The 12,995-nt window shown below is 31.2% G+C and overlaps 1 pseudogene; it reads left to right on the forward strand.

Moving 5' to 3' along the window:
- Nucleotides 1-8,154: 8,154 nt before the first annotated feature.
- Nucleotides 8,155-10,585, forward strand: LOC142631165 (2-alkenal reductase (NADP(+)-dependent)-like; annotated as a pseudogene).
- The last annotated feature ends 2,410 nt before the right edge of the window (nt 10,586-12,995 follow it).

The following is a 12,995-nucleotide window of genomic DNA, read 5'->3' on the forward strand; positions in this document are numbered from 1 at the left end:
TGGCTCTAATATAAGATGAAACATGTAATATTATGAAGAAATATTAAAAATGAGATAAATACAAATATTATGAAGTAATATATTACAATAACCATAATTTGCTCTTACATTTGGTCTAATAAGTATTACAAAATAACCAATAAATATAATAAATATACAATTGTGCTTGTAGTGGTGGTGAAAGACTGAAATTTGTGAACAGAGGTCCTATTTGTAGTACACATATTCTTAATGTTTTATTCTGTATAGGTGTGTTCTTTTAATTAAAACTAAATGTTCATGTTATTGTGTCACATAAGTAATTGCCTCATTGGTGGTTTGAAAGAAAAAAATATATATATGAAAAACGTCATTGATGATGGTTGGCGCTATACTTTTTGAAGCAGAAAATTTCATTGTATTTAGTTGACCAATCATATTTCTTTGTATAACATGGCTAGGTAAATAAATAAAGGGAAATGTTAATAAATGTTTTTAGGGTATTGGTTTAGAAACTATTTTTAGTAACATTTTATTAAGAGAATGATAAAATAATAGATGTAGACAACTTTTTATATTTCTCATGAAAGTGATGTTAAAACTCTTCTATTATAGTCTATTAACAATTTCCATAAAAGCATCCATTAACATGACCCATAAATAAATTATTATAATATATTAAATGTGATGGATTCCAATAATAGTAATATGTTAGTAGGATTGGAGTATATTAAATACCGATATTCTTAAGGTATTTATTATTTTAAAAAAGTTTTGAATCATGATTCATGATCTGGACAAGCGGCACAAAATTAGATAACAACTAGTCGCTAACCTGTGCGATGCACGGGATTATTTTAAATCAAATGCTAACATGTTCAGGTTTAAACATTTCTCAAATTTCAATTATTGAAAGCTAAATTGGCTCTAATATAAGATGAAACATGTAATATTATGAAGTAATATTAAAAATGAGATAAATACAAATATTATGAAGTAATATATTACAATAATCATAATGTGCTCTTACATTTGGTCTAATAAGTATTACAAAAGAACCAATAAATATAATAAATATACAATTGTGCTTACATCTTCAAGCTTTATCCAATGCTTTTCAAGAATGTATTTCCTCCATTTCTTAGGCGGTTCTCTTTTCTCAACTTCTTCAAGCTACTTAATTTTTCGCCAAATTAGTATCAAGTATAACACCAAATTATACCAATTCATCAAAGATTTACAATGTAAAACCAAACACTCTTAATGTCAATAAATTTTATAATAACCCCACCCCAATTTATTCTACAATTTGACATCCAATTCTCTTTTAATAGCATCCAATGATTCATTGTATATTAATAATTGATGAAAATTTTTAAATAATAATAATTTATATCAATACCTGTAAGCTCCTTCAACAAAATCACCAAGCAAGTCCAATTGCTTCCACTAACAGTACTGAATAGAGTCTATAAAACTGTATAGAAACACATAAAAGAACTGAATAGAATTTGTAAGCCAACAAATAACAAAACAAAAAAATAACTATATCTCTACCTTTCAACAACAACCATCATAAAAGAATTGAAGAAAAAAGAATTAAAAGTAAACTACAATAGTAGGTACTCAGTTGAATGAATTAAACCCTTAAAAAAGGTGTGTACGCAACATGTATTCCTCCTCCTCCTCCTCCTCATTCATAAATGGATTTCTTTTATGTCCACGTCCCATTAATTACATGACCTAGCCAACAGCAAGAATTATTTCTAACAGTACTGAATAGACAATCACTTTTAAGTGAATGCATTAACACCACTCACAATTTTACATGAAATTTATATCAATACCTGTAAGCTCCTTCCGCAAAACTTGAATTTATTCATCATCTACCACTATAAATTGATGCAAGAAGGTCAGTCCTAAAAATAAATGATTTCTAAACATCATAACATAATGAAAATGATAAATGTAAGAGTCTATAGAATAACACATAGGAATGTAATGAAAACAATAGTGTGAACCGTGAGTCAAATTTTAAAGTAAATTTCATAAGGTTTATCATATTTGTGGTTTTCTTACTTAGTCTTAGTGATACCCATTGAGAAGCTTCAAATAGGGCCAAAAAAAAAATTAAAAATTAAAAAAAAAACCTTTTACAAACCTTTTCTTTTAAAGATATATAGATAATAGGTCATACAGTATCAATTGATTTGTGGTAAATTATGATGAAATAAGCTTCAAGGCCCCAATATTTATAATACACTTAAGTCAGAAAGTAAATTCCCAAAGTCATAATCTATTTATTCTAAAGACAACCACACAAAAATACATGTAAACACTAACAGTTCTATATAAACAAAATTAAAACTTAAAGAAATAAAAATTGAAAGAAGAAGATGAAGAATAAGAAATATTAGAAAAATTCTTACCCCAAAATTCTCAGCCGCAGGTTCATGTTGTCTTTCCCACAATGCCTCTTGCTTTTGCACATCCTTTACAAAACTCACTCTAACTCGAAACACCTAAGCAATCCCAACCAAAATGAAAATATCACCCATTGAAAAGCCATAAAAGAGTCAAACTTTACACATATAAATAGAGAAAAAAAAGACTAACTTTACACACATACACATATACATGAAGAAAGACAGAGACTTTGCAGGTAGTGTAGATATCAGTGGCTTGAACTGAAAATTAAAAGGGGCTGTACAAAGGTCTGAAATAGGTGGACAACCTAGGTGCTTAAATTGGGATATTGAACAGTATTACCGCTATAGTGAGAAGAATCAGCAAAAAAACATCAAGGTATAAGACTCATCATATTCTAATAATTACGAAAATCCTTGTAGTAAACAAAACAAATATCATGTTGTATTGGCATGAAAAAAAAAAACAATAAATAATCCAAACGAAAATAGAGGATTTCCATAAAATAAACATAAAAAAATTTCCAAGCTTTTTTTTTTTTTTTGACTTCACTCAGACAATTGTCGAGCACATCGGGTGATGCTATGATAGGGTTGGCCTATCTTCAAAAATCTTTTGTCTCAATGAGTCTTATGTAAAGGTCTAGAATTTTGAAGAAAGGACACCATGCAATTTAGCTTGATCCAAAATCTACCAACTAAAAAGGGCAACTGATGATATAAACTATACAATATTTTTAAATAACAAATCACAACACAGATAGGAACATGAAAATTCAATGAGTCCAATAATTTGAATTATCTAAACCCTCTACATCTGAACCCATCAATCTATGAATTCAATTATAATTCACCCATGATCCAATTCTACGCATCACGTATGAAAATAATAATAATAATAGCAAAGTAATGTAAATCCAGAACCAATAACCAAAAATTAAAGAAAGAATCTTCCACCTCTAGAGGAAGAAGCCCAAGTTTGAAAACCCACTAAAGTGTTCGACTTTTACCACAATAAGATATAAAGCCTGGCGAACTAAAGGTCAATCATTCAGCCATAGCAACCCAAAACACTAAAAGTAAATAAAAACAGGGCAAGACATTGGAGAAGAAGCTTAGGTCTGTAACCAAACAAAGAATCAAACAAAACCCCTCAAAAAATCTATTTAAGTTTCTCATAAACAACCCTAAAAGCCCAATCTTTATGACCAATCTTGAATCTACAATTAGGATTGTGAGAAACCAATCAGCAAAAGGAAAAAGTAGACTTACAATTATGAAGCGAAATTAAGAACCAAGGGAGTTATACACAGTAGCCATACCATCTGCCACGGCTGGGACAGTGGTTTGTTCGGTAATGCCTTCTTTCTATCTCGGACCTGACAGTGTGGGGATGACTTCTTGGCAGGATTGATTTTCAGTGTTGGGTTTTGCGGAAGGAGAAGGTAGAGAATAGAGAAGAGAGAGGAACGGCAGAGCGTGGGTCTGCGTTTTGGAGGAAGGATAAGGTAGAGCGTGGATTAGGGTTTTCAAATATATATTTGCGTTTATCGGGTTTTAGAATAGTTTTTTTTAAAAAAATACTATGCTAACGTGGAAAATTGTGGGAACTATAGAGCTTTAGTTATATATATATATATATATTGATTAGAATTTATAGTGAATTCTAATTGTGTTTCAACTTTAATATAATATATATATTATACAATTAACACAAATTTTGGCATATGCATTAATAAAGTAGATAACATGCAATCCAATATACAAGCGATCAAAATATTAATTTAATAAAAATTTATTACATATGTAACATTGGTTAAAGTTCGATGAGTTGTAACATGATAATGACTAATTAAAAAAAAATTATCCAAATGACTACCATTTTTTTAAAGTAAATTGAGATGAGTTGTAACATGATTATGACTCAATTAAAAACAATTATCCAAATGACTACCATTTTTTTTTAGTAAATAGTAATTCTTATTAAAACACATGAAAATATTAATACTAGTGTTTTGAACCTTATTTATAATACATTACATAACCAGAGTACAACTACAAAAGGTTCTAACATTTGTAGTTGTATACTGGGGTTATAAACAGCGGACACAAGACACACACAATCAATGTGAGATAAACATCTTTTTTTTTTTTAGTAAACACTAATACTTATTAGAACACACACGAAAATAGTAATACTAGTGTTTTAAACTAGATTTATAATACATCATGTAACTAGAGTACAATTTTTAATTTTGTTTTTTCCTTCTCAAATTTGGGCATGAAAGCTATTCCTACTATTGCTAGAATAGAGTTTGAGAAATAGTAGGGTGATGAAAATAGAGACATTCTAATAATAGCTTTGTAGTTTAACTAATTCACACCTCTAACTATTTTTGATAGATACATCAATGCTTTAAATCTCCATATCTTAGAAAAAAGTATTTGATTTCAAATAATATCATGTTAGCGGTATCAAAATCCAATAAATATGGTACAAAATACTTTTTCCTAAGCCTTTAACCATGGAATCATAAAAATAAAAACCCACATGTGAAAATGAGTCTCACATTTATTGGAGGGAGGTGTATTAAACATTGTTGACTCTGATCTTCTGGATAAACTCAATAGCTGCCTGAAGATTACATGTATGATGAGGTAAGAACTGACGGGTTTGAACAAATTATTAGCGGCACTGGCGGCTGTGCCAATCGTTTTTCGTCTAGTTGGTTGAAACAATCAATATTCAAAACAATGTTATCATTTCTTGGTATTGGTTGGAAAAAAGATAATGAGCTAATGGCGTTTTCGTAAATGTTTTGTTATTGAAAATATTATCTTACCTTATCAGACTATCAGTAAGATAATGAGCTTCTTTTCAAAAAAAAAAAAAGACAATGATCAATTTGTTATTTTATTTTTTTTTAGGGTGTTTAGAATGCTCTGCCTCTACTAACTATCCCCTAACCTATCCCCTTCCCTTTAACCCAGAGGTACCATTAGATCATTTTGAGTGGTTATCGATAATCAGCTAAAGTTAATTAGTGTGCAATCTCACTACTTAACACTGAATAAATCTTCCTTATTGGTTTGATAGAATAATAAATAAATAAAAATAAAGTGCACAATTCTCTCCTCCCAAACACTAATAATTCTTAGGTACTCCCGAAACATGGAGAATGTTGCTTTCTCTTCTCACCAGGGACAGACCTAGATAGGGGCCCGAGTCCACCTAGGTTAAAAAAACAATTTAAGTTATTTTATATTTTATTTTGTAGTTAGACCCCCTTACAAAACCTTAAGACTCTCATTCTCCTCAATAAGCCTAGCTAACGTTATCAAGATAGCAAATATCCAACCTAAAAACTTAACAAAAACAATAAAAATATTTACAATGGTGATTGTATTTTAGCAACAAACAAAAAAAACTATTTTATCACCAAAGAACCAAAAAATCATATGTTATTGAAGAAGCTAAAGCTAAATTTTTTGCAACTTCAGTAAACTGATACAAATATCAGTTGACTATAGCAAGTTGTTAAAAAAAAAATACAATGTTTTATTAAGATTATATCTCTTCCTTCAATTAAAAAACTCAAATTCTAACTCTTCCTTTATTATTTTAATGAGTTGTTTATATTATTTTTTATGAAGTAATAAAAAAATATATAACCTTTGATATTGGCTGTATTGTAAAGTGAGGTGATAAAATAGATAAAATAGTTTTTTTAGGTAGCAAAAGCTAAAATGTTTAGCAATATCATTGTGAATGCTCTAACTTCAACCAAATAAAAAAAAAAAAATTTATAGTTAGCCTAGTATTAAAAGATATATATTTTGTTTTTGTTTTTATTGGTAAATGATTATATCTTAATATATTTAAAAACAAAAATTTTGTGTACTTATAATTTTTTAATACTATATGAACACTGATTTAGAGTTTTTTTTTCTTTATACTTCGGCCCCTGCTAGCTTAAAATCCTATGTTCATCCTTGCCTCTCACATTTATAGTGGAGTTCACTATAAATGTGAGAGGAAATGAGCATCATTTCTCTATGCTCTAGGAGTAACTAAGAATCCCCCTCTCTCTCTCTCTCTCTCTCTCTCTCACACACACACACACACAGAGTTCACTATGAATGTGAGAGGAAAGGAGCATTATTTCTCTATGCTCTAGGAGTAACTAAGAATCCTCTCTCTCTCTCTCTCTCTCTCTCTCTCTCTCTCTCTCTCTCTCTCTCTCTCTCTCTCTCTCTCTCTCTCTCTCTCTCTTACACATGTATATCCTAGAAAATCTAAGCTATTTACTTAATTTTCAAAACTCACAGAAGGTCTATTTTGTAAGCCTAACGCCATAGTGCTCAATGCTTAGACACAAATCACAAACCTAACCAAAAAAAAGTAGTGGATCACTCAATGAAATAGATAAGAAAAAGTAGATGAAAGGAATTCAAGTTTTAGGCTATTTCTTTAAAAAAAAAAAAAAAACTATAATTTATTAATGACTCACCAAGAATCAACCCCACTTCTCTTAAAATATCACCACACACCATTGGTACGATGGTCACTTCATAAGTTTAAGTGCTTGTGGAGTGTGGGGGGCAAGGGCTAAAGTTTAAATCTTTAAGAGAGAGCTTCACATACATATACATTTAGATTAGGTTAGAGTAGAATTTCAATCTTGTATAAAAAAAAAATTATATGCCATTAATTTTTCTTTATTTTATAAATATGGGGGGGGGGGGGGGAATGGCACGCCCTTATTTGTCAAACAACAATGGCTTCGTAACTGTAATCGCTAGGTGATTTCAAGTTCCCCCAAGGTCGACACCATATAATTCGAGGCTAAGGCAATAAATATAACTGGGATCTTTAATATTTAAATATCAATTAAACAAATTTAGGGTCCGTTTGGATAGAGCTTATTGTTGAAAATTGAAAACACTGTAGCAAAATAATTTTTAAATATATGAATAGTGCTGTGCGGCCCATTTTTAATATTTTTTTCTGAATAAAGTGCTTGTAGGTCCCATAAACAGTGCAGCTACAATGTGTGAACAGTGAAATTAGTCTCCGCACAGTGAAATAACGTGCATGAACAATACTGATTACTATTCATGCACGTTGAAAAAAAAAAAAAAAAGCTACAAAACGCAGAATCTGCAAAACGTGGCAACAATAATTTGTATCCAAACTAAGCTTTAATTTATACTAATCAAATGAAGGTTAATTTAAATGAATTAATTTGTGAGCTTTATATGCATAAATTTTTAATATTTTTAGCATTATTCTACAATTTTGTGTCTTTATATAAAGGAGTAAAGCCATTAAAATTTTCATTAAAAAAAAAAACCATTAAAAAATCTGGGCTTTGGGTCAAGGCCTTGAACTGGCGTATCCCTTCTCTTATTGTGTTCCTAGAATCTCTATACACTGCGTACAATTTTATCATCCCGCTTTGACACGAAAGCACTTGGAAAATTTTGTTTTACAATCAAACCGTCAATTTTGAACAATTTAATGATATTTGGAGTCTTGTACAAAAAGAATATAATGTGTCGAAGTCAGAACTTCACATCAAATATTCTTATTAAAACTATATATGATTGTCACTATATCTATGTTTTTTGTAGATGAATCGTAGTAAAATTTGTAGCTCATTACAAACCTGATAACGATCACTATCTTGCCTATAAAAAATTGTTTCTCTCTTTTATAATTTGCAGTGCAACAGGCTATAGAAAAAGAGAGAGCGAAAGGTTTTAGCAATGGCAGGTGATGGTGAAGAAGTGAGAAACAAACAGGTGCTAGCTAGAGATTACATAGATGGCAATCCCAAAGAAACGGACATGTACTTTAACACAAGTAGCATAAGCTTGAAGGTGCCAGAGGGTTCTAAAGAAGTGTTGGTGAAGAACCTTTACTTGTCCTGTGATCCTTAAATGCGAGGCATTAAGGCTAAAATCCCAGATCGCCTTTTTTATTCCTTTGCTCCCCATTCAGTAAGCTCATGCTCATAGCTCACTGACTCACTCTCTTTTTCTTGCATATATGCTGTATAACTCTCTTGCTTGACGTGACACTAGATATGTTGTATTTAATCTGAACCATGAAATGATTCAATTTGAAATAAAGAGCATTCTTATCATAGTTTAACTTGCATTCACAAATGAACCTCTTTTTTGGTTGAAACATGTAGCCAATAGTTGGGTATGGAGTGGCTAAAGTTTTGGAATCCGGGCACCCAGACTTCAAGAAAGGAGACCTCGTTTGGGGGGGTAACCAAATGGGAAGAATATAGCCTCATCACAATGACTGAAAGCCTCTTTAAAATCCAGCACACTGATGTGCCCCTTTCCTACTATACTGGACTTCTTGGTAAGTAATTTGCTCATCAATTGGGAAAAAAGTTTATAAGATGGATTTGATTTTCAAGAAAAATAAAGAAACAAAATAAAAAGGATTTTTCTTCATAATCTTTATATTATTGTAATATACAATTCATGGACTCTGGATAAAAGATGAATTTGATACTTTGCAGTGTAATTATTCATTTATACTACATAATCTATCTTGTTCATGTCACTCTTTTCTGTCCTCCACACCATCTCCTCCTCTGCATACTAGCAACTATAGATATTTTCTTTTAAAGAAAACATTGACATAGTATATGTGTCTTTCCTATGTCACTTTATTTTGTTACAATGTGTTAAATGCTCCATATAATTGGATTTACTTTTCCACATAGGTATGCCTGGTATGACTGCTTATACTGGTTTCTATGGACTTTGCTCACCAAAGAAAGGAGAATATGTTTTTGTCTCATCAGCATTTGGTGCAGTTGGCCAATTAGTTGGGCAATTGGCCAAATTAATGGGTTGTTATGTTGTTGGAAGTGCTGGAAGCAAAGAAAAGGTACATCAACCTTAATTGGAATCTTCTGTAAAATATTTGAAAAAGAAAAGTACTAGGTATGCATTGTTCTGACAGGTGCTACCAACAATGTTGTTTTTATTCAATAATTCAATTAGATATTTGTGACAACAATAAAGTACCCATAACTTGATCTTCTGATTATATCTCACCTTTTACTAACATCCATTTTGAATAAATTTGAAGCAATAGTATATATTTTGTTCTTAATTTGAACTGATTTTGCAGGTTTGATCTTTTTATTTTCCTCCTTGAATGAGTTGTTATTTTTGCCTCTGGTTAGACATTTAAAGTATTTTAACACAAATTTGCATTATATTCTGAAACATTAAATTTCAAATTCTCCTAGTCCTCACCTTGTTGTATGATTTTTACTTATTTGTACCCAAATTTTAAGCTGCGATGCATGCTTGAATCTCTGTTTTAAAGCAGGGGATATAGAAACATGATCTTCTTTTAAAATGAAATTTCAACACTTGTCCTGCTTTTATCTGAACAAGGTTGATATACTAAAGAGCAAGTTTGGATTCGACGAGGCTTTCAATTATAAGGAAGAGCATGACATGGATGCAGCTCTAAAAAGGTCAGTGGAAAATTTGCATATAAATAATCTAAAAGAAATTAATGAGGCAAAATTTCTCATTATTAGCTGTGAGGCAAAATTGCACTGCATTCACTAATTTATTCATGGTGACTGCAAATTGCATAACATTAAAGAATAAACGTTGACAGAAACTAACGTTTGATAAATATCTCAACAGCAATATCAAGGCTTAATTGTACTTACAAGTGCAAGAGCAACTTTTATAAAAACCTGAGAGGCACTGACTTTTTTTTTTGTGGTAATGATGTTAGGTGTTTTCCTGAAGGCATTGACATTTACTTTGATAATGTCGGAGGCATGCTTGATGCAGTTCTCCTTAACATGAGATTCCACGGTCGCATTGCAGTAGCTGGAATGATCTCACAATACAATCTTGATCAACCTGAGGGCATGAGAAATTTATTATCTTTGGTATATAAGAGGATTCGTATAGAAGGATTTACAGTGTATGATTACTATCACCTCTTTCCCAACTTTTTAGACCTTGTGCTGCCTTACATTAGAGAAGGAAAGATAGCATATGTTGAAGACACAGCCGAAGGCCTTGAAAATGGCCCTTCAGCTCTTGTAGGAATTTTTAGTGGCCAAAATGTCGGAAAGCAAGTAGTTGTAGTTGCTCGGGAGTGATCATTTTACCTACTTTAGCATATGTATTTTACACTTTTTTTTCTTCTTTTTTCTGTGTAATACTTAGACAGCACCATATATAGTGCTTCTCCCCATTACCATGGTGAAAGCCATTGCTGCTTGACAGCCATGTAACTTGGAAAGTAAATTCTCAGGGTTCAATATATTATGGGCTGTTTCAATAAGGAATGCTTGTCCATATATGTAAACATTAAGAAGATAATAGTCAAATTGGCAAATAAACAAAAAAAAATTTGTGACTGCTAAAATAATTATTACAGTGTTTTGGGCCTTTTGGCAGGAAATTGGGTCTTGATTTGAGCCACATGCTTATAGTATGAATGTTTCTATGCATAGTGACTAACATCAAGGATGGTATTTGTCTATTTGTTACTATTTCTCAAATTTAAGTGTTTACATTAATTAACAAGGGCGTTATAAACCTTTGTTTCAAGGGTCATATTGAGTACAACCACTTTTTTTCCCAATCAACTGTGAAACATCAACATTTCTGTAGAGTCAACATAACACTAATAAAACTTTCTTTTGCTTTTGAGAAATAATATTGAAAAGCATTTTCGTCCTCAAGGGGTTTAAACCTCTTTACCTTGACTGCCATAAGCTTGGTGACATTGAAGAATGGTACTGTAACATGTGTTTTGCCCCAACATTTCTTTACTGCTAGCGATAAGGAATATGGGAAGAAAGAGAATAAGGGAACGAAAATGAAGTCAAAGTATGCCATTTTATTTAGATGGAAATTGAATTAAATGATGATTCCACTTGGGTTCACATTTTCTAATTACTGCAATTAATTAAGCTGACCCCAAAATATTGGGATTAAGGCTTTGTTTATTTTAGTTGTCCTTTGCAATTAGTAAATAAAATTTAATTTACTAGTAGGACTGGGGATTGCATAATCTCATGGTTCCCCAAGTAAAACTGACCCCCAACCCAAACATGAAATGAAAAATCAGAAAGTACTTCACCTACCCAATTTCTCATTATTGTGCAACTAAACTCCATTTTTCCACAATAGTTCACCCTCATAAACAGAGCAATTATGACCCAGTCCAAATCAAAAAAATCTACTGTTAAGTTTTAGACAGGCCTAAGCAAAAGAACTGATCCATGATAATGTGAAGGTTACAAGAAATACAGAGAGAAAGAATTGAGTATGTGGACGTAAAAGCAGGTTCTAATAATGCTAAATCCAATATTACAAATTTCCCAATGTCGAGAAAATTTCAATTTTGAAAAAAATTAAAGAAAGAAAATAGCTTAGCAAACAGAAATTGAATAGCAGCAAGACAAATTGGTTAACAGAAATTTGAATAAACTTAACCACTAACCCACTATCCTGTATGTCAACAAATAGAATATGGTCGATCTTGGACCGCTCATTGTCTTCCAAATTGGACAATCATAAATCTCCAGCGTTTTCAAATGGGTGAGGCGTCGCATGGCTTTCTCGGTGGGCAGATACGCCAAGTGATTGCAATCCACAGTATACAGCTTTTGAAGAGAGGAAAGATTGCCCAGCCTATCTGGCAAAGCTACTTAGCTACTCTCATAAAAAAAAAAAAAAAATTCTATCTTATATAAAAAATTCTTATATAAAAAATTTTATCTTATACACTTAGTTAGAATAATATAAAAAAAAAAAATTCATTTCTTTTTTTTTCCTTTCTTTTTTTTTTGGTGGGCACGTTGCCTCTTTCCTTTTTCTTTTTTTCTTTTTTTTTTTTCCTGACGTTGCTTTTTTTTCTTTTTTGATTTCTTGGGTTTTCTTTCCTGACGTTGTTTTTTTTTTTTTTTTTTTTCATTTTTTGATTTGTTGGGGTGTGGTGGGCACGTTGCCTTTTTTTTTTTTTTTTTTTTCCTTTGGACGTTGCTTTTTTTTCTTTTTGAGCTGTGCGTGTGATAGTATTTTTTTTTTTTTTAACTAGACATAATATTTTTTGGGACATTATTTTTATTTTTTAATAAATGGATGATTGCTTCTTTTTTTTTGTCACTTTTTTGTATTAATTAGCCGTCATTTTTTAATAAAGGTATATGAGTAAATTTATACAAACTCACTTTTTTTATCCCTCCACTTTTCCACTCTCAACCAAACAAAAATAAAAGAAATTAAAATCTTTTCTATCCTCCCACTTTTCTACCTCCCACTTTAACACTCCTTCAACCAAACGGACCCTAAAGGTCCCAATTCTTTGACCTGATAACCTTCATCTCGACCCACACAAAAATCTGGCAACGTTTGAAGACAAGTCAACCGCCCCACATTTTTTAGTGCTACTGCATTTTCACAATCAATAATGCAAATATGTCTCAAATTAATCAAATTGCTTAGGCCTTCTAGAAGCTTGATGAGATCAGGGAATTCGATTCTTAAAGTTTGCAAATTGAAAAGCTTAATGAT

Source organism: Castanea sativa, chromosome 4 (genome assembly GCF_040712315.1).
Source record: "Castanea sativa cultivar Marrone di Chiusa Pesio chromosome 4, ASM4071231v1".
NCBI classification, from domain to species: Eukaryota; Viridiplantae; Streptophyta; class Magnoliopsida; order Fagales; family Fagaceae; genus Castanea; species Castanea sativa.